The 22,647-nt window shown below is 43.0% G+C and overlaps 1 pseudogene; it reads right to left on the reverse strand.

Annotated features, from left to right (window-relative positions):
• Positions 1-5,032: 5,032 nt before the first annotated feature.
• On the reverse strand, positions 5,033-5,910 carry LOC126933139 (40S ribosomal protein S2-like; annotated as a pseudogene).
• Between the last annotated feature and the right edge of the window lie 16,737 nt (positions 5,911-22,647).

Here is a 22,647-nt window from a genome sequence, read left to right on the forward strand (position 1 = left end):
CTGGGATTATAGGCATGAGCCACCGTGCCCAGCCGCCACATCTTATCACAACCCAGACATTCCTTTCTATTGATTCTAGGTCTTTAGACAAACTCAATCAATTGTCGACCAGAAAATGTTTAAATTTACCTATAGCCTGGAAGCCCTCCACCCTGCTTCGAATTGTCCCACCTTTCTGAACCAAACCAATGTATTTCTTGAATGTATTTGATTGATGTCTCATGCCTCCCTAAAATGTATAAAACCAAGCTGTACCCTGACCTTGGGCACATGTTCTCAGGCCCTCCTGAGGCCATGGTCACTCATATTTGACTCAGAATAAATCTCTTCAAATATTTTACAGAGTTTGACTCTTTTGGTCAACATTACGTATTTAATCACACAGGGAAATGATTATACTACTATACTAAATAAAAAAATTTTAAAGGAAATATAAAATTGTACATAAAGGCTGGTTTAAGGCTGGGCGCAGTGGCTCACACTTGTAATCCCAGAACTTTGGGAGGCCAAGGCAGGCAGATCACGAGGTCAAGAGATCGAGACTATCCTGGCCGACATGGTGAAACCTTGTCTCTGCTAAAAATACAAAAATTAGCTGGGTGTGGTGGCACATGCCTGTAGTCCCAGTTACTTGGGAGGCTGAGGCAGGAGAATCACTTGAATCTGGGAGGTGGAGGTTGCAATGAGCCGAGATTGCACCACTGCAGTTCAGCCTGGTGACAGAGTGAGACTCCATCTCAAAGAAAGAGGCTGGTTTAAAATGTTGGTTTTAATACCAGCAGTTAGCTATGTTCCATCTCAAACCCCTCTAAAACCACAATAACAGGGGTTTCCTTTGTTATTTTTGAATTTTTGGTAGCCATGGGTGTGTTGCTATGTTTTACAGGCTGGTATCAAACTCCAGGCCTCAAGTAATCCTCCAGCCTTGGCCTCCCAAAGTACTGGGATTACAGGCAGGAACCACTGCATCCAGCCCATTTGTTTCTAAAGTAGAAAATCACAAGAGCAATGAGGGTAGGAGAGGAGACAATTATGAGAGGTGAAGCCAGCTGGACTTCCTGGGATGAATGGGGACTTGGAGAACTTTTCTGTCTAGCTAAAGGATTGTAAATGCACCAATCAGCACTCTGTAAAAAAGGACCAATTAGCACTCTGTGTCTAGCTAAAGGATTGTAAATGCACCACTCAGCACTCTGTATCTAGCTAAAGGATTGTAAACGCACCAATCAGCACTCTGTAAAATGGACCAATCAGCTCTCTGTAAAACGGACCAATCAGCAGGATGTGGGCGGGGCCAAATAAGGGAATAAAAGCTGGCCACCAGGGTCAGCAGCGGCAACCTGCTTGGATTGCCTTCCACTCTGTGGAAGCTTTGTTCTTTTGCTCTTCACAGTAAATCTTGCTGCTGCTCACTCTGGGTCCACACTGCCTTTATGAACTATAATACTCACCACGAGGGGCCGTGGCTTCATTCCTGAAGTCATCGAGATCACAAACCCACCAGGAGAAACAACTCCAGATGCACCAACTTTTTTTTTTTTTTTTTTTTTTGAGATGGAGTCTCGCTGTGTCACCCGGGCTGGAGTGCAGTGGCCGGATCTCAGCTCACTGCAAGCTCCGCCTCCTGGGTTTACGCCATTCTCCTGTCTCAGCCTCCTGAGTAGCTGGGACTACAGGCGCCCGCCACCTCGCCCAGCTAGTTTTTTGTATTTTTAGTAGAGACGGGGTTTCACCGCATTAGCCAGGATGGTCTCGATCTCCTGACCTCGTGATCCGCCCGTCTCGGCCTCCCAAAGTGCTGGGATTACAGGCTTGAACCACCGCGCCCGGCCTGCACCAACTTTAAGAGCTGTAACACTGCGAAGGTCTGTGGTTTCACTCCTGAAGTCAATGAGACCACGAACCTACTGGAAGGAAGAAACTCCAGACACATCTGAACATCTGAAGGAACAAACTCCAGACACACCATCTTTTTTTTTTTTTTTTTTTTTTTTTGAGACAGAGTCTTGCTCTGTCGCCCAGGCTGAGTGCAGTGGCCGGATCTCAGCTCACTGCAAGCTCCGCCTCCCGGGTTTAGGCCATTCTCCTGCCTCAGCCTCCCGAGTAGCTGGGACTACAGGCGCCCGCCACCTCGCCCGGCTAGTTGTTTGCATTTTTTAGTGGAGACGGGGTTTCACCATGTTAGCCCATGTTAGGATGGTCTCGATTTCCTGACCTTGTGATCCGCCCATCTCGGCCTCCCAAAGTGCTGGGATTACAGGCTTGAGCCACCGCGCCCGGCCCGACACACCATCTTTAAGAGCTGTAACACTCACGGTGAAGGTCTGCAGCTTCATTCTTGAAGTCAGCGAGACCAAGAACTCACCAACATTAAATTCCGGACGCAATAACACCAGCATTTTAGAAGCTGGAAAATGGTGGAATGGTGAACACCTTGAGATGAATTCCCTAGCCAGCAGTGAGGAAACACTGGCTTACAGAGCAGAATCCCCCCTCCACCCGCAGGAATTTGCAACATCGTGTACCTTTCTGAGTAGTGGCATAGGTGAGTTACAAACAGAGGGAATGATTGAAATTAGGTTTTTTTTTTTGAGACAGGGTCTTGCTCTGTCGCCCAGGCTGGAGTGCAGTGGTGCAATCTTGGCTCACTGCAGCCTCTTGCCTCCTGGGCTCAAGCAATCCTCCCATCTCAGCCTCCTGAGATGCGTGCCACCATGCCTGGCCCATTTATTGTATATTTTATAGAGAGGGAATTTCACCACATTGTTCAGACTAGTGAGAGAGTAGAAAGGAAGAAACTGGTCAGGCAGTTAGGGTGGGTCCTCGGTTGAATTCTTTAAACAAAAGAACAGCCTGCAGGTACAGATAAGGGAACTTGCAAAGAGGGGCTTGCCTAAGACATGCCCACAGCTGAACAGATAAGAAAGGCTACACAGGTGACTTTCCCAGTCATGCCTGCAATGGAAAATTCCATCCCCTGACACATGCACAGTAAGGGGAACAAAGCAATATGGAATAGCTCAAGCTAAGAGCCCACATGCACACTAGGAGGATGGGGTGGAGCTAGCAGAAATTTGCATCTTATGCAAGTGAGACATCTAGTCCTCTTCAGTTTCTTATAAAAGCCTTTGCATTTAACTGTAAAAACAGCAACCCTCTTCCAGGCTCCCTCTCCACAGCAGAGAGCTTTCTTCTTTCACTTATTAAACTTTCGCTCCAACTTCACCCTTTGAGTCCAGGCTCCTTACTTTTCTTAGTTGTGAAACAAAGAAATGCAGGTGATACCTGGCAATGAGAAACTGCTACATTGAGGTGCATTGGCAAAACAGTAACATTGTGGTGCACTGGCAAAACTGTAACATTTGAGTGCATTGGCAGGGAAAGGAAACATTGAAAGGGTGAGTAGAATGGACCTCCAAATCTTTACTTTTGTTTGGGGACTTCTTGCCCTCAGTTTTTTTAACTAAACAAAACACTGGGCCTGTCAGCCAGTTAAAAGCTTTTAGAGTGGCTGCCATCCTTACAAGACTCAGGGGACAGGCTTGCTGGAGAGGACTTTCTCAGTCCCCTATTGCCCTCACATGGTGGGACTGTTGGCTCTGTTCCAATCCAGTTTCCTTTGGAAGGAGGTCATGGGGCAACTGAAGGCATCTAGCCAAGGCTATAGGCCCCTGGACAACCTCTGGCCCCCGACAGCCCATCAGGGTGTCAGCACCAGTACTTCCAGACTTCTCTATTGAGAAATTCTATATAAAGAAATTCTCTATTGAATTTCTTTATTTTCTTTTCACAGCTATCATATCTCCTATTCCTTCTTTATATGCTACGTTGAGGGAATTTTTACAGCCTGGGGAGATAATCTTGTTGGGTAAAGTTAGCAAGTGCCTTAGTAACCAAGAATGTAAATTTTAAAAAATTGCTGCTTCTGTGATTTCCTTGAGATGGGGGGATTTCAAGATTTCAGTCTAAACTTTCACCTAGTAAGGGCCTTTTTGTCCCCCAGTGATAGGCATTCCTGGCACTGTATGTGAGGATATTTCACCCCAAGTGAATACCCTCTGTTCCATTTTTTTTCCCCATGTAAGAGCTCAGCACTCCCCAGTGAATTTAAGCAGCTCCTCTATAGGACAAGTTAATTTTTTCCTGCTAGCAGGCATGTTCTGGGGACATCCTGTTAAGCCTCAAACTTTTCTTTCTAACATCTGCTTGGAAAGAATTTGGAGTCAGTTTTTTTCTGACATTTTAAGCACTCCAGTGCCACCTACTGGGGTGGGATTCTTCTCCATGGGGAGCCTTGTCAGCCCTTTGCCCAGAACCTCTAGTTCCCTGATTCCTTTCCCTCTTACATCCCTCTCTCAGTGATCAGACCCCATGCCCTATTTGTAAGCAGAAAATCTCCCCTTTCAGCAGCTGGGAGGAAGCCATCTTGGCAAGATAGATTTTAGCCTCAGTGCTATCCCTATCAGAGGGAGGACAGCCATTCGATTCTTACATTCTTTTGAGACATCTTTTCTGCATCCAGCTACATTGGCATCTAAGTGAGAAATGGATCTTACGTTTAGAAGTCAATTGGTCCCATTCTCTAGGAATTCATAACTTTGCCTGGGCAGTAGTAAGAGGATGTATGGATACAGTTAAGACACTCCCTCCATTAAAGGATCTCGCCCAAATTCATCTACTGTGCAATCTCTCCTGGGCCCCTGGGGTACCCTGGGAGCCTTATGGGCCATGTGGGTCTGGGAAACCAACAGGGTGGAGAGCTAGGGCTTCATACAGGTAAACGTGACTACTCTTGCCGACTAGCTCCTCTAGATCCATGGGTGAAGGTCATGCTTGCATCCATGGGTGGTATCTACATGGTTGCCGGTACCCTGAGGAGATGGGATGAAAGAGAAGTGGGGGATCCTTTCTATCTTTGTCTCAACTATGGGTCACTCTGAAAGGAGGAGTAAGACTAAAGGACTCCTCCTCTCCTCTTTTCTTTTTTTTTTCTTTCAGGCTCAATTCACTTTATTTTTCTTGTATAGAAACCCTATGTTGTAGCCATAGCTGGAGCCTGGGTCCTCTGCACAGAGACTCTGGTGTGGGTCTTGACGAAGTGGTCAGTGTATTCCTGATAGGGAGACTTGGTGAATATAGTCTCCTTCCAGGGGTTGGGGGTCAGGTAGCTGTAGGTCTTAGAGATGGCATCAAAGGTGGCCTTGGCAAAATTGCCCAGGGTGGCAGTGCAGCCCCTGGCTGAGATGTAGCAGTCATCGATACCAGTCATCATGAGTAGCTTCTAGGGGCCAAGACAATGCCAGTGCCCCTGGGCACAGGGATGAGGAACACCAGCACAGAGCCACAGCAGCCTGTCACCTTGCAAGGGAGGGTGTGGGGTTTGCTGATCTTGTTCCCCCAGTAGCCTCTGCATGCAGGGACAATGGAGAGCTTGGTCAGGATGATAGCCCCATGGATGGCAGTGGCCACCTCCTTGGAGCACTTAACACTGAGACTGACGTGGCCATTGTAGTCCCCAGTGGCAACAAATGCCGTGAACCTGGTGTGCTGGTTGGCATGGGTCTTCTTCTGCACCAGCCTAATTTTCAAAACCTTGTCCTTGAGAGTGGCCCCCAGGAAAAAGTCAATGATCTCAGATTCCTTGATGGGCAGGGAGAAGAGATAGATCTCTTCCAGGGACTTGATCTTCATGTCCTTGACTAGGTGGCCCAGCTTGGTGACGGTCATCCACTCCTTATACTCTGCCTTGCCTCCGCAACCTCCATGGTGTTGGGCCTGGCCCTGTCCATGGCCGCAACCCTGGCCCCGCATGCCACTGCCAAAACCTCTGCGGAAGCCACCATGATTCCCCATCCCAGGGCCCCTGGGGCCTCCGGCCTTCACCCCTCTTGCGCCGGCATCATCTGCCATTTGGTGTTTTCTTGGAGAGGTCTCTCCCCTCTTTTCTAGATGGGCAACAACCCATCTTCAAGCCTGCACTCGCCTTGAGCGTAGCCTGGATGTAAGCCGGTGTAACCTCAGATCCTGAAGTTTGCTTTGGGCAAGCCCCAACTTCACACATATATAGAGATCTTCCAACTATTTAACCCAACTATTTAAACTCTCCTGGAAGGATGTTATGTTACTCTTAAACCCTACACTGCTTCTGAGAAACAGGCAGCCCTACAGGTAGCAGAGAAATTTGGAGATGAATAGCATATTTCCTCTAGTCATTCAAAAAAGAAAGCCAGTCAAAAGGGGAAAGAGAGTGAGAAAGAGACAAAATCCCCATTCTCAGTAGGAAGAGAGGCCGTGCCCCTTGAAACCTCTAATTGGAACGCTAGTGATCCCATAGATGAGTGGAAAAGAAAATACTTTCAGATGTGTATATTAGAGGGCTTACAGAGGACCAGAGCCAAACCTTTTAACTACTCTAAGCTATCCATGATAAATCAAAAACTAGATGAAAATCCTTCAGCCTTTTTAGAAAGGCTGAGAGAAGCCTTGGTAAAACACACCTATCTCCTAATTCAATTGAGGGACAGCAAATCTTGAAAGACAGATTTACTCAGGCAGCCCCAGATATCAGAAGGAAATTGCAGAAACAGGCTATTGGATCACATGGCACCACAGAAAACCTCCCAAGGGTACCTGCCTTGGTCTTTTATAATAGGGACCAGGAGGAGGCCCAGGAAAAGGAGAGGAAACACAAGAAAAAGGCAGAGAGAGGGATACCTTGGAATGGAATGCAGGCCTGGGACTCCATAAGTCTGTTGTTCCAGCCAGCCTGGTAAGCTGGTCAGTAACAAATTTCGCTGCAGGACTCCATCTTGTTTTACGTCCTTCGGACTGTGACCTGTAACCACGTGGCAGTACTTTGTTTTAGTCTCTGCCATTTTACAATGGTGGCCTGAGTTCAATCCTGGCTTGAGGAATGAGTACTTTTGGGTTAATATCTGTGTGACTTTCGCCATTTCCTGATTCTCTTCTCCTCTATGAACAACATGTACCTTTTTCCTTAAATCTTCCTTTCCCTCAGTTACCTTTAAAGGTTCTATATTTTGTAAGAACTGCTTATCCCACTTTGAAAATACCGCATACACTTGTGGTTAAATCATAATCTTAATTGAGGCTTGTTGTTTTCACCTGTGAGGTTACTTTTGGTAAAACTCAAAAGGCAGAAATATTAACCACTTGGTGTGGCTAAAGTTGGGTAACAAGGGATTTAACAGGATTTTCTTAAAGAGCACTCAGCTGAATTAAAAGTGGATATCTAAGTTACAGGTATATTTAAAAGGCCTTTGTTTTTCTCTTCTTGGATCTTGTTTTTCTGAAAAAGAGTTTTTTTCAGTCACCTGAATTCTTTTTCTCCATTTTGTCTGCCATCCTTTTTTTTTTTTTTTTTTTTTGAGATAAAGTCTCACTCTGTCACCTAGGCTGCAGTGCAGAAGCATGATCTCAGCTCACTGCAACCTCCACTTCTTTGGTTCAAGCAATTCTCCTGCCTCAGCCTCCCGAGTAGCTGGGATTACAGGCACTCACCACCACACCCAGCCGATTTTTGTAGTTTTAGTAGAGATGAGGTTTTATCATGTTGGCCAGGCTGGTCTTGAACTCCTGACCTCAGGTGATCTGCCCACCTTGGCCTCCCAAGGTGCTGCTATTACAGGCATGAGCCACTGCAACCAGCTTCTTGCCACTCTTAATGCACACACGAGAGGCCCCAAGATAACTTCTGGTGTCCTGGGACTCCATGGGAAAAACAGAAAAACAGAAGAGGTCCCATAGATTCCATTTTGGGAGAAACCTCTGTTTTCCTCCTGGAGCCCCAGGAATTAGAGGCAAATAATCCCTCTCAAAATCTGTTTCTGTCCTCCAGCTATGCCTGTTTATTAGGCCCTAAAAACTGCAAGTTTCCTAGCCCTGCTCTTACAGGGGCCCACCTGGAGGCCAATAATCCAATTTAAAAATTTGTGAAGGAATATCTTATAACTGCTAGATCTGCTTCTGTTTCTTGGTGTAGTTATATATGTGTTGCATGTGATGTCTACAAAAATAGCCATAATTAATTGGCTTAAAGAAAAATAAGTGCTTAGATCAAATTTTTTTCAAAGAAAAAGTGAAAGCTATAATGCTTCTTCATTCACGTAACTTTAATCTTTGAGAAATAAAAACAGTCTTAAGGATTATTGGTAAAATACAAATGTGTTCAAAATGTAAATAGATGGTCTAAGTTATGCAGGTCAGATATTAGGTTCAGATTTTATCTGTGCCTAGTACATCATTAAAATAATTTACCAGGTTTCACATTAAAATTTAAAATTGCTAAGAGTTACTATTATAATATGTAATTGAGACTGCTGAAAATAGATTTACATGCAAGGTGTGTAAAAATAGTAAAATGTGTTTTTAGTAAAAGATTATAAGAAGTCATGGAAATATATTTTTGCCTAGGGTTAAGGGATTGTTTTGAATCAGATAAGATAAAGCTGAAGGTTTAAACAGGTTGTGGGGATACAGTAGAAATTCTGTGTGGACATTGGCTAAAGTTAAAAAGGTATTATTAAATTTTTCTGTAAATTAAGCATTGAAATAAAAGCCCAACAAGGTTTTCTTTCTTTCTTTTTTTTTTTTTTTGAGACAGAGTCTTGCTCTGTTGCCCAGGCTGGAGTGCAGTGGCACAATCTCGGCTCACTGGAACCTCTGCCTCCCAGGTTCAAGCGATTCTCTTGCCTCAGCCTCCTGAGCAGCTAGGACTACAGGTGCCCACCACCAGGTTCAGTTATTTTTTTGTATTTTTAGTAGAGACGGGGTTTCAGCATGTTGGCCAGGATGGTCTCAGTCTCTTGACCTCATGATCCACATGCCTCAGCCTCCTAAAGTGCTGGGATTACAGGAGTGAGCCACCATGCCAAGCCAAAGTTTTCTTAAGAAGCTAATCTGCTCTGGGCTGGGTGCGGTGGCTCATGCCTGTAATCCCAGCATTTTGGGAGGCCGAGGCAGGTGGATCACCAGGTCAGGAGATTGAGACCATCCTGGCTAACATGGTGAAACCCTGTGTCTACTAAAAATACAAAAAATTAGCTGGGCGTGGTGGCATGCACCTGTAGTCCCAGCTACTCGGCAGGCTGAGGCAGGAAAATGGGTGAGCCCAGGAGGCAGAGCTTGCAGTGAGCCGAGATCTCACCACTGCACTCCAGCCTGGGTGACAGAGCGAGACTCCGTCTCAAAAAAAAAAAAAAAAAAAGAAACTAATCTCCTTTTTAGCAAAGTTTGTAAAGGGTAATTAAAAAGTTTATAAGAGTCTCACCTCATGGTTAAACTGATTAAGATTAGATGAAATTGTAAGTTTTCACTTACAAAATGGGTTAACAATAAATGTGCTCTCAAATGCAAGTTTCTAATCAGTTTGTAGATTTTGACATTGGAATAAAGGAAAAATGCTCAGGACTCATGAAGAGCTGAAATGTTTATGAATATCAAGCAAAACAATAGTTAAAAAAGGGCTTTTCAAAGTTTTTGCTCAAAATGTTGCTGATCCTTGTTTTGTTTTTCAGAGTGAGGGAAACTTATCTTAAGCTATTTACAGTTTTTGATAATTACATAAGGCATACTCCTGTAAGCAAGGGTGAAATTAGGGTTTGAACACGATTTTCATGTAATAGCAAAGGCTTATGAAAGGTTTTTGCCTTTTAAAATTTTTGAGCCATTATTTTGGCAAATAAATAACTTACAGTAATCTGGAATTCTATTTCATAACATCAAGTGTTTTAAATCTCTAACCTATTTAAGAGGCTTCTCAAAATCAGTTTTGGGAATTTTGTCAATTTTGAATTTCAGTTTCAAAATTGTCTTTCCTGACCCCTAGCTTTTAGATGCTACAGAGGCCCCCTGAAGCATCCAGAAGAGAGATAAACAGGGTTATCTAACATGTTTAGGTACGTGGGGTTGCCAAAATGATGTTTAATCTTCTTCAGGTTATATTTTAGTGAATATTAATATACATTCAAAAATTGTAAAGGATTTCAAAAATTCTAATGTCTGAGTGTATACCATCAATCATAATTAAGGTTTTTATGTTAAGTTTTTATGTTACGTTATTGTAAACCATAGAAATAACCAAATTTCTTTGTCAATTGTGTTCTTGACTGTAACTACCCTGGACATTTCATCATTCATAGATAATTGTTATCTTGTTTTAATCCTTTTCAAAGATTGGTTCATAATCAGCTATAGGACTTTGACAGGTGTTCTCAAATGCAAGTTTCTAATCAGTTTGTAGATTATGACACTGGAATAAAGGAAAAGTGCTCAGGACTCATGAAGAGCTGAAATGTTCATGAACATCAAGCAAAACAATAGTTAAAAAAGGGCTTTTTAAAGTTTTTGCTCAAAATGTTGCTGATCCTTGTTTTGTTTTTCAGAGTCAAGGAAACTTATCTTAAGCTATTTACAGTGTTTCATAATTACATAAAGCATACTCCTGTAAACAAAATTTGGAGCATGCTTGCTTCTTTCTGCCTGACTTCTCCAGAATTTGGAAACTGTGAGTATTCTTAACTTATGGCAATAAAGTGGTTTGCATCAGTGCAATAAGAATCCATTTTCTTTTACAACAGGACACAATTGCAGAAACTAGTTGTTTTACCAAGGCTTTGACTGGAAGGCTATGCTTCCCTTTAAGGAATGAAGCTTGACTTACAGAGCCAATAAAAGCCCCTTGGGGAAACTGGCCTCATACCTTGTCTATACAGCCTCTGTACAGGGTTCCTAACCTGTGGTGAGTAAAGAGTGTCACTTTCTAACAGGCCCAGGAACCCCATATTTTTGGGACCTTAAGAAGGGAAGAATTCACCCAACTCAGGTATTTGAGGGCACAAACCCATGGCTGGGCTTGGTGTTAAAAACTCCTATCTGAAATTCCACAAGTCCCATCAAAGCCAATTTAAAAAACCTGTGTAAAAATAATTATTCTTATTGCACTTTATGTAAATAATCAGACCAAGTATAAAACTAAAGTTTCTATCATGATTTGTTTTTAACAAAAATTAGGACTGGAAAGAGAAAAATTATGTTTCAAAACTTCTTATAAGTTTGTCATTAAATTCTAATTTCATTAGTTGGTTTAACGTTCTTGTCTACATTTTAGACTAACTTGCTTATTCATGTAAACCAACCAGCATCTCAGAAGAAACAAAAAGGGATGGTTAATGTAAAAATCTGGATCAATATGGGCCAGGCGCAGTGGCTCATGTCTGTAATCCCAGCACTTTCGGAGGCCAAGGCAGGCAGATCACGAGGTCAGGAGATTGAGGCCATCCTGGCTAACAGGGTGAAACCCTGTCTCTACTAAAAATACAAAAAATTAGCCAGCTGTGGTGGCGGGCGCCTGTAGTCCCAGCTATTCGGGAGGCTGAGGCAGGAGAATGGCGTGAACCCAGGAGGCAGAGCTTGCAATGAGCTGAGATCCGGCCACTGCACTCCAGCCTGGGTGACAGAGCGAGACTCCATCTCAAAAAAAAAAAAAAAATCTGGATCAATATTTTAGTTCTGGGTAATTATCCTGCAAATCCTGCAAGGTGATGGGAGTAAATAGGGTGTCCCTTACTCAGAGGTTTCTTTGTTTGGGAAAATAAAACTAACGAAGTTAACCAAAGCCAAACCCCATGCACCTAAATCTTAGCAAGCATAACTATAGCCACTACTTATTTGGGCGTGTTGGCAGCTTTGGGATTTTTAAGCTGTTCTTACCTCGCCCACACCTTGTTTCATTTTAATACATGTCCTCTAATAACCCAAATTGTTTCTTCTTACCTAAAGGCTATCAAGCTCCAAATGGTAATGCAAATGAAATCACATATGGACACGCCTTTCTTCCAAGGACTCTCAGACCAGCCCTAGGAGGAATCGTAGCTGCTGTTCCCCACACAAAATTGCTCTGCAGCAGGAAGTAGCCAGAAGGATTGTCGCCCCATCTCCCTAACAGCACTTAGGGTCTCCACTCCCGAGGGGGAAATGAAAGAGTAGAAAGAAAGAAAACAATTAGGCAGGCAGTTAGATGGGGGTCCTCAGTTGAATGATTTCAAACAATAGAACAGCCTGCAAGCACAGATAAGGGAACTTGCATAGGAGGGTTTGCCTAAGATATGCCCACAGTCATACAGATAAGAAAGCCTACACAGGTGACTTGCCTGGACATGCCTGATATGGAAAATTCTGTCCCCTGACACATGCGCAGTGAGGGGAACAAAGCAATATGGAGTGACTCAAGCTAAGGACCTACATGCACACTAGGAGGAGAGGGTGGAGCTAGCAGAAGTTTGTGCCTTATGCCAATGAGATGGCAAGCCCTCATCAGTTTCTTATAAAAGCCTTTGCATTCAACTGTTAAAATGGCTACCCTTTTATGCACCCCCTCTCCATGGCAGAGAGCTTTATTTTTTCGCTTATTAAACGTTCACTCCAACCTCATCCTTTGTGACCACGCTTCTTAAATTTCTTGGTCATGAGAGAAAAAACTCTGAGTGATACCTCACAACAAGAGACTACTACGTTGTGGTGCATTGGTAAAACTGTAAAACTTGTCTTGAACTACTGCACTCAAGTGATCTACCTGCCTTGGCCTTCTAATGTGCTAGGATTACAGGTGTGAACCACCATGTTTGGCCTGAAATTAGTTTTTTCTTTTTTTTTTTTTTTCTGAGATGGAGTCTCACTCTGTCACCCAGGCCAGAGTGCAGTGGCATGATCTTGGCTCACTGCAAGCTCTGTCTCCCGAGTTCACACCATTCTCCTGCCTCAGCCTCCCAGCTGGGACTACAGGCGCCTGCCACCACACCTGGCTAATTTTTTGTATTTTTAGTAGAGACGGGGTTTCACCATGTTAGCCAGGATGGTCTCGATCTCCTGACCTCGTGGTCCGCCCGCCTCCCTCTCCTAAAGTGCTGGGATTACAGGCGTGAGCCACCGCGCCTGGCCCTGGAATTACTTTTAAGGAGAAAATGGAGCCCCAAGTCCCTCCTACTCTGCTGCTGCTGATTGGCTGCCCCTCATTCACAAGACTAGAGGTCTGTCATCTTTACAAGATAAGATAAAGGGTCTCTGAAGTAAGGCACTCCACACTTGAAAAGAGGTGATTAATGACAGTTCACTTTTCAAATATCAAAGCTCCAGCTTCTACCCAGTTTGGCTTCCAGACTTCTAGCCACCAGACAAGTATTTTTCGGGCAGGAAAAAAGGAAAAGTATCTTTTGGGTACTTCTCTGATAATTCCAAGAAAGAGATCTGATCCGGGATTCCTCAGGAAAATAGGCCCTCTCTCTAGAGGTGACCACACACTACTGGGTCATGAAATAAATGTAGTATATTGTGTCCAAACAATAGAAAAAAAATGTATCAGATTGTATCACAATAATAAAGGGAAGTATTGGTGAACTATTGTGAAAAGTGTAGTGAAGCTTTTCTAAGATGCACCCACACACATTCACATATACAGGGTTATCATGTAAAATAAATTTCTTACTGTTGACTTGATCAAAACATTTTGAAAGCCACTGCTCTGTGGTGAGATAAAAATTGATAAGCCACACTCATGTGTTGAGAGCTTCCATCAGCTTCTCTTCCTCAGTCTAAAAGATGACATTGGAGGATTGCATGGAATATAAAAAACAGAAACAGAAAAAAAAACCCCACAAAAAAATGGAGAAAAAGCAACTTGGAGAAAACAGAGACTCCAGAGGGAAAAAAATAAACATTAAAAAAAGGCAGGGCTCAATGGTTCACACCTGTAATGCCAGGACTTTGGGAGGCTGAGGGGGGTGGATCACCTGATGTCAGGAGTTTGAGACCAGCCTGGCCAACATGGTGAAACCCAGTCTCTACTAAAAATACAAAAATTAGCTGGGCGTGGTGGTGGGCACCTGTAATCCCAGCTACTCAGGAGGCTGAGGCAGGAGAATCGCTTGAACCGAGGAGGTGGAGGTTGCAGTGAGCTAAGATGGCGCCATTGCACTCCAGCCAGGGCGACGAGAGCAAAACTCCATCTCAAAAAAAAAATTCAAAAAAGAAAAGAGACTGCAGCTGGGCGTGGTGGCTTATGCCTGTAATTCCAGTACTTTAGGAGACTGAGGCAGGAGGATTGCTTGAGCCCAGGAGCTCGAGACCAGCCTGGACCACATGGCGAGACCCCATCTCTATTTTTTTTTTTTTTTTAATTTATTTTATTTATTTTTTTTTTTTTTGAGAGGGAGTCTCGCTCTGCCGCCCAGGCTGGAGTGCAGTGGCCGGATCTCAGCTCACTGCAAGCTCCGCCTCCCGGGTTCACGCCATTCTCCTGCCTCAGCCTCCCGAGTAGCTGGGACTACAGGCGCCCGCCACCGCGCCCGGCTAGTTTTTTGTATTTTTTAGTAGAGACGGGGTTTCACCGTGTTAGCCAGGATGGTCTCGATCTCCTGACCTCGTGATCCGCCCGTCTCGGCCTCCCAAAGTGCTGGGATTACAGGCTTGAGCCACCGCGCCCGGCCCTATTTTTTTTTTTTTAAAAAAGACTGCATCCATATGCTCGGAGAGATAAGATGATATTAAACAAGAATATTAAAGAAGGGATATTCAGAAAACAACAAAAGAAAAGCTTTTCAAAATAAAAAATAGAGTTGTGGAAATTAAAACTGCAATGGAAGAGTTGGAAGACAGATGTAGGGAAATTTTGATCACTTCAGTATCCATTTCTAGCACCATACTCTGTACAAATGAAACCATAATGAAAGATTTGTTAAATGACTAAATAGACTAATAACCGTAACTCAGAAAGGGTAAGTTATTTGCCCAAGGTCACATAGATAATTTGCAGAGCTAGGACTGGAACCCAGGTCACCTGGCTAAGAAATGTCTCTAACACCCTAGAATAATGCAATCAATGTATCACAATATTTAAATGTATTTTACATGATTAAGCACATGTTTTGTTTGCGTTTTGATATGTGGTAGTGAGAAAAGAGTGGGCTGAACTGAGTGTGGCATTCATGGTTTTATCCTGAATCATCATCACTTCAGTCATGTCGATAGTGTCAGGGGCTCTGTGCCTATCTTAGTCAGTGGCCTATAAACAACAGAAACTTGTTTCTTGGAATCTAGGAGGCTGGAAGTCCAAGGTTAGGTGCCAGCATGGTTGGGTTCTGGTAGTACCCTCTTCAGTATTGTATCCTCTCATGGAAGTAACAGGGCAAGAGGGCCCTCTGGGGTTCCTTTTTTTTTTTTTTTTTTTTCCTGAGATAGAGTCTTGTTCTGTTGCCCAGGCTGAAGTGCAGTGTGCAGTGGTATGATCTCGGCTCACTGCAACCTCCGCCTCCTGGGTTCAAGCAATTCTCCTGCCTCAGCCTCCTGAGTAGCTAGGATTGCAGGTGCACACCACCATATTCAGCTAATTTTTTATATTTTAGTAGAGACGGGATTTCACCATGTTGCCCAGGCTGGTCTCGAACTCCCGAGCTCAGGCAATCCACTTGTGCTAAGTGCTGGGATTACAGGCCTGGCACCAATCCCATTCATAAGGTAGCCACCCTCATGACCTAATTAGTTCCCAAAGGCCCCACCTCCTAATACCATCACATTGGAGGTTAGGATTTCAACATATGAGTTTTGGGGGTGCCACAAACATTGAGTCTGTTAGTACCTATGATTTTTGTGGAGTTATTGGATATTCAAATGATATTATCAGTGACTCTGCTGAGGAGAGAGCTACTGTGTAGTAAGAAAAGACCAATCTACAGAAGCAGACTATTTTAACACTTGATTACGTATTCTGTATTAAAATAAAATGTTAGGATATAAATGCTGGACCATGAGTTTTACAGAAGTTTTGAGAAAAACAAATCAAACTCTCTGTGAGCCTGGATACTCAGAAAAGCCCAGAAAGTCATTCGGGTGGTGTTGCCTACACCGGTAAACTAAAGAAGAGGCAGATGGACATTTGGCTGTCCCTGCAGTTTTCAGTTAGAACATTCTGGTCCTTTCCAGCTGGGTCTAACATCAGGCCTATTCTGTTTTTCTGCACAAGATGTTTACACATGGTTAAATATAATCTCTGCAGACTGTTATTAACTTTAGACATATAAAACGCCTCCTACATAACCTCCAACCTGTCACAAGCAAGGGTGTGATTCCTGGAGCTCTGGAAGTTTATTATAATCAAAAATTAGAGCTCACACCTGTAATCCCAGCACTTTGGGAGACTGAGGTGGAGGCATTGCTTGAGGCTGGGAGCCTGAGACCAGCTTGGGCAACATAAGGAGACCCCATCTCTACAAAAAATTTAAAACTTAGCTGGGCATGGTGATCTATGCCTGTAGTCCTAGCTACTCGGGATGCTGAGTGGAGAGGATCACTTGAGCCTAGGAGTTTGAGGTTGCAGTGAGCTGATATTGCACCACCGCACTCCAGCCTGGGCAATAGAGCAAGAGACTGTCTCCAAAACAAACAAACAAAATGGAAAAACAATTAAAGAGAATTTTTCCACATCATATGTTGCCCATTACAAAAGATTTCTGCTGATCTCTATCTTCTTCAGGGGAGCATGGCTATTTTCTTTCAATTTATTGCTATGACATGTCAGGAGGTCTTTCTAGCTCAGATTTTTTTTCCCTCTCTATTACCAAATAAAGCAATTTGTCTTATTTCGGCTCAGAATAATAATGGTAATTAGGTCATAAGGCATATCGCTGTGGAAGTAAAAATTCGAAGGAGTATCTTTGAAGCATGTTACCAGGATACTTTGGAGTTGGGTTTGTGGAAAACATGAGCTTAAATTAAGGTAAAGATTTGATCCTCAGCAGTGCTGCTTGAACCTGATAACGAAACTGCCACTGAATGCCGGTGCACACAGAGGTCCTTGTTTTGAGTGACTGCGCACAGGAGGAAGGGGAGGAACAATGAGCTGAAAACTTTGCCAGGTTCAATCAGCTCAGCAAGTTTCTAGCTAATGGACAGGGAATCATTTTGATGTGTCCCCTGGGGAGTTGGCTTCTGTTGATCTTCCTCAAGTACTTCCGTATACGTGGGGACATCTACTGGGGGAGGCTGGAATAAAGAAGAAGAAACCCAAGATTAAAAAACAATAAGAGACTCTACATTCAAACACATCTGAGAGGACTGAAACTCGATTGGGTATGCAATCAACTAGTTATTACTCTATGGGAAACCCCCAAACCAAGTTTCTCTGTGAGACAGAATAATGTTCTGCCACTCAACTTCCAGTAATGACCGTCATGCAGAAATCACCTTGGAGATTGTCTATGTATGGCCTGTTCTCTTGCCTATGACATTGGCATGCATACTTAGTGATTTTCTAACAATGGGTATCATGAAATGGAATCATGCATGTAGGCAGTTTGCCATTCTGATGGACTGATGGAGTTGCAAATGTTAAGTGGAGTATATTTCACTTTTATAATAATAATAATAGCTACTTACTATATGATGAGCTTTCACTGGTCTAAGAAATGTATCTCATGAGATAGGATAGGTACTATTATTATCTTATACTGTTGAGGAAACTGAAACTCAGTAGGGTTAAAGTGGTGAGTTGGATCAGGCTGATTTGAGAGACCCTGGGCTCTAGCCCAAAGAGTTTTAGATATGGACTTAGAAGACAATCATTAGAAAAAAAAAGAGAGAGAAAGAAAAAGAAAAAGAAAGACAGATGTCTTGAAGAGTCTCAAAATGAACACTGCCCAAGAAGTATTTTATTGACTTAATTAAGGGAAAATATCTTTAAGAATATGGGTGGTTTATAAATTAGAAGTGTAAGCAGGACAAAAGCTAAATTATTCAGGAATTAGCAGTAATATTTGTGATTTGGTAGTCGTTTAATCAGCTGCTAAATGACTAAAAGCAGCTGAACTAAATACAGGTTTTAGTTATTTAAAATTGAAAGGGTATTGTCTTAAGAGATATACACATCTTTTTTTTTTTTTTTGAAATGGATTTTTGTCTTGTTGCCCAGGCTGGAGTGCAATGGTGAGATCTTGGCTCACTGCAACCTCCGCTTCCCAGGTTCAAGCGATTCTCCTGCCTCAGCCTCCTGAACTGCCTTGGTCTCCTGAAGTGCTGGGATTACAGGCGTGAGCCACCACGCCTGGCCAATACAGACATCTTAATCATTTCAACAGCAAATGAGTGCAGGCTGTTCCTTTTCTCTGGCAAGGCTGTGTGAAAGGAAAGTCTGCCTCCCTGAGTTTTTTTTTTCTTTCTTTCTTTTTTATTGGGACAAGGTCTCACTATGTTGCTCAGGCTGGTCTCAAACTCCTGGGCTCAAGCAATCCTCCCACCTCAACCTCCCAAAGTGTTGGGATTACAGGCATAAGCCACCATACCTGGCCCTTTTTTTTGAGAGGTTAACACTTAACGTTCTCAGGTGGGAGAATGGGTAAGAATCTCTTGTTGTTTGACCCACAGAGAAGAATTATTAGAGTGGCTTCTGTGGGTTGAAAGCTCACACTGGTGAGACACTTTGTTCAGAGTTTTACACTCATTGTCCCTGACACTCATAACTCTCCTGTGAAGTAAATATCCTTGTCCCCATTTCACAGATTGGGAAAGTGTGTCCTACTCCACATAGCTCCTAAGTGATGTGTTAAAATGCAGGGTTGCCTTAATCCCAAAGATGAAATTGTCAGCTCACATCTGATAGGACAAAAACTCAGAGATTTTTTTTACTAGCAGTGGTACAGATTCGTGCTAGGGCTTATTGGATACCCCCTTGAAAATGCCTGGCTAGAATTAGGGGTGCTGACAACAAAGACTCTCATGGATAACTGTTGTGATTTCTTCAGAGGGTAGGGAGATACCAAAAGAATCCACTGGGCCAAGGAGGTAGAAAGCTCTCTTTCGTAGGTTTATCTAAAGATATTAGATTATAATATTAACAGAAATACAGTTTTTTTTTTCTTTCTTTTTTTTTTTTTTTTTTTTTTTTTGTAGAGATGGAGTCTCATTTTGTTGCCTAGGCTGGTCTGGAACTCTTGGCCTAAAGCAATCCTCCTGTCTCAGCCTCCCAAAGTGTTGAGATTACAGGTGTGAGCCACAACATTCAGCCAGAAATACATTTTTTTTTTTTTTTTTTTGAGACAGAGTCTCGCTTTGTCGCCCAGGCTGGAGTGCAGTGGCCGGATCTCAGCTCACTGCAAGCTCCGCCTCCCGGGTTTACGCCATTCTCCTGCCTCAGCCTCCCGAGTAGCTGGGACTACAGGCGCCCACCACCTCGCCCGGCTAGTTTTTTGTATTTTTAGTAGAGACGGGGTTTCACCATATTAGCCAGGATGGTCTCGATCTCCTGACCTCGTGATCCGCCCGTCTCGGCCTCCCAAAGTGCTGGGATTACAGGCTTGAGCCACCGCGCCCGGCCAGAAATACATTTTTTAACTAAAAAAAGACAAGCGATTCATGCTCATTTTTTGACATATTAGACAAATAGGCAAAACAAGAAAAAATACACAGCTGCTCTCTCACTACACAGAGATAAACAAAATTAATATTTTATTGTGTATCCTTCCAGACTTTTGTTTTCTCTCTCTTTCACACACACACACACACTTTTTTTTTTTTAACTTGACTAAAAATTAATAATGTAATAATACCAGATTGGAATCTTGGGGATCCATTAAAAATTTACAGAATTTTATTCAATTTGCCAAGCCACTATAGTGTTTAACGTTTAGGAACATGTAAACTTGTACAACAAAGTCCTTGATATACAATCCTTTTACAGTAGCCAAAGCCTGAAGACAATAGGTATATTTATTTTGGGAGTAAGCTTACTAGATTATAATATTTTAAGGAATTTTAATATTGATCCACTACAAATGCAGTTACTACCCATAAGGCAATTTTTTTTTCTTTTTGAGTCGGAGTCCAGCTCTGTCGCCCAGGCTGGAGTGCAGCGGCATGATCTTGGCTCACTGCAACCTCTGCATAAGGCAATTTAAAAACCAAACGAAGAAAAGGGTTGGGGAGAATGGTTTAAACAAAGAAGATTAACAAAAAGAGTAAAGCAAAAATGCTTATTTTCTAGTGAAAGCTGGTTTAGAGCCTTACTATTTCTGTCTCAGGCCTGACCATTTTATTTTTAATTTTAAGATATAATAATATACTAGTAACAACAACAGTAAATACCATAATAACAGCTACATTATTATGACAGGAGCCAGGTGAATGGAGCACTTTACATACATACACTTTATTCTTTTATTTTTTTTTTATTTTTTTATTTTTTATTTTTTTTTTTTTTGAGACGGAGTCTCGCTGTGTCGCCCAGGCTGGAGTGCAGTGGCCGGATCTCAGCTCACTGCAAGCTCTGCCTCCCGGGTTTTTACGCCATTCTCCTGCCTCAGCCTCCCGAGTAGCCGGGACTACAGGCGCCCGCCACCTCGCCCGGCTAGTTTTTTGTATTTTTTAGTAGAGACGGGGTTTCACCGTGTTAGCCAGGATGGTCTCGAACTCCTGACCTCGTGATCCGCCCGTCTCGGCCTCCCAAAGTGCTGGGATTACAGGCTTGAGCCACCGCGCCCGGCTATTCTTTTAATGATACTTATCTTACTTTTATTTTGGAGCAAATCCAAAATAATTACTAAGTGAATTATTAGTGAAATAATTACTAAGCATAGTGAAATAATTACTGAGCATTCTTCTTTCTCAGGTAAGAAGATAAAATATCATCAGAACAAACTTAAAGAAAAAAAAAAAAAGCTTGGCATGGTGGCTCATGCCTGTGATCCCAGCACTTTGGCAGGCCAAAGCGGCCAAATTGCTTGAGTTCAGGAATTTGCGACAAGCCTGGGCAACATGGTGAAACCGTGTCTCTATAAAAAATATAAAAATTAGCTGAGCGTAGTGGTGCCCATCTGTAGCCCCAGCTACTTGGGAGGCTGAGGTAAGAGGATTGCTTGAGCCCAGGAGGTTGAGGCTTGAGCCCAGGAGGTTGAGGCTGCAGTGAGCTGTGAAGGCACCACTACACTCCAGCCTGGGTGACAGAGTGAAACCCTGTCTCAAAAATAAATAAATCAATAAAAATACAAAATAATGCCCCGCCCCTGCCAAAGACCCCCATTTTGTCAGAGAAACTGTTCACTATGGTAAAGAAGCCAGTACCTTCAGTGGTGGGTCTGACAACCAGCTGAGCTAATAATGTTGGCTTCTCCTTCCCTTCAGCCCACCTCTGACTCTGTTAAACGTCAAACTCTGGAAGTGCAGAAAGGATTGAGATTATTTTCCTTCCCTTGTCTATTAATGGTAATGTTTTTGTTTCCACATGCTGCAGCAAACTCAGGAATGGCAATTTTAAGAAGAGAGTGTGTGCCAGTCATGATTGCTTTTCTTCGTTGTTTTTGTTCTTAATCATTTGTTTTTAAACTAGAATCAGGTTGGGCACAGTGGTTCACACCTGTAATCCCAGCACTTTGGCAGGCCAAGGTGGGCGGATCATTTGAGGTCAGGAGTTCCAGACCAGCCTGGCCAACATGGCAAAACCCCGATTCTACTAAAAATACAAAAATTAGCCAGGCATGGTGGCATGCGCCTGTAGTCCCAGCTACTCGGAAGGCTGAGAGATGAGAATCGCTTGAACCAGGAAGGTGGAGGCTGCAGTGAGCTGAGATCACATTACTGTACTCTAGCCTGGGTGACAGAGCGAGACTCAGTCTCAAAACAAAACAAAACAAAAAACTAGAATCAGTGTTTAGTCAGTCACTCTTTCCAACCTTGATATGACATCAACTTTAGGGAGCTCAGAACGAGTTTATCTTTTAACTAAGCTTTATTCAATAAAATAACTTGTTAATAAAACTTGAGATATCCATCCCACTATAACAGAGTGATTGGTAGCAGGGCTGGGGGAAATAGCTATCTTTTGAGAAATTCTCTTTTAAGATATGTATAAAATCAAAAGGGGAAATGTTCCTGTCTTTATAAAACACAAACTAATGGAGTTCATGCTAATTTCCACAAAAAGTGCTATCTTTTTGTGGCAGCAGGACCTAGCACAGTCTGATTACGGCCCCACAGGTTGAATAGGATGCTCATTGTTATCTTTCTGTAGCTATAAATGGAATCAGTCTTGCAAGGATGATGTAAATGGGACCACAATGATCTGGATAAAAGACTAAACTTTGGTTCTTCTGCATTAAAATTTGGACAGCACTCTAGATTTTTCTAATACCACCAGGGAAATCTTTTCACCTCTGTAGAACAGAGAGAACGGTGTTTAACTAAGGTGTAATGTTGCCTGTTATGGGGGCCAGCCTCTGTGCCGGCTGTGAAGCGCTAAGTAAAGAAAAGGTTTGTTACATTTGATGGTTTTCCTGTTTGCTTGAGAAACCTGTCACGGTAGAAATAATGGATTGAGGGGAGAACAGGAAGTGTGTTTTCTTTCAGGGAACTTGGCTGAGGAAAACATAACTCATGGCAGAACACTATAAAACACAAAGGTTTCCACTCGCATGTAAACTGTCTTTTACTGAGAACCAAATTGCCACAGTCACAATAGCAAGCAAAATGAACTGTCTTTAAGGACAACAAAAAGCTCTCAAGATAATGACTGACAAGTATCATTAATTCGTGATCCCAATAATAGGCACAATGGCCTAATTCAGGTCGAAAGTGCACACCCTTCAGGATCAC

Source organism: Macaca thibetana, chromosome 12 (assembly GCF_024542745.1).
Source record: "Macaca thibetana thibetana isolate TM-01 chromosome 12, ASM2454274v1, whole genome shotgun sequence".
Lineage (NCBI taxonomy): Eukaryota > Metazoa > Chordata > Mammalia > Primates > Cercopithecidae > Macaca > Macaca thibetana.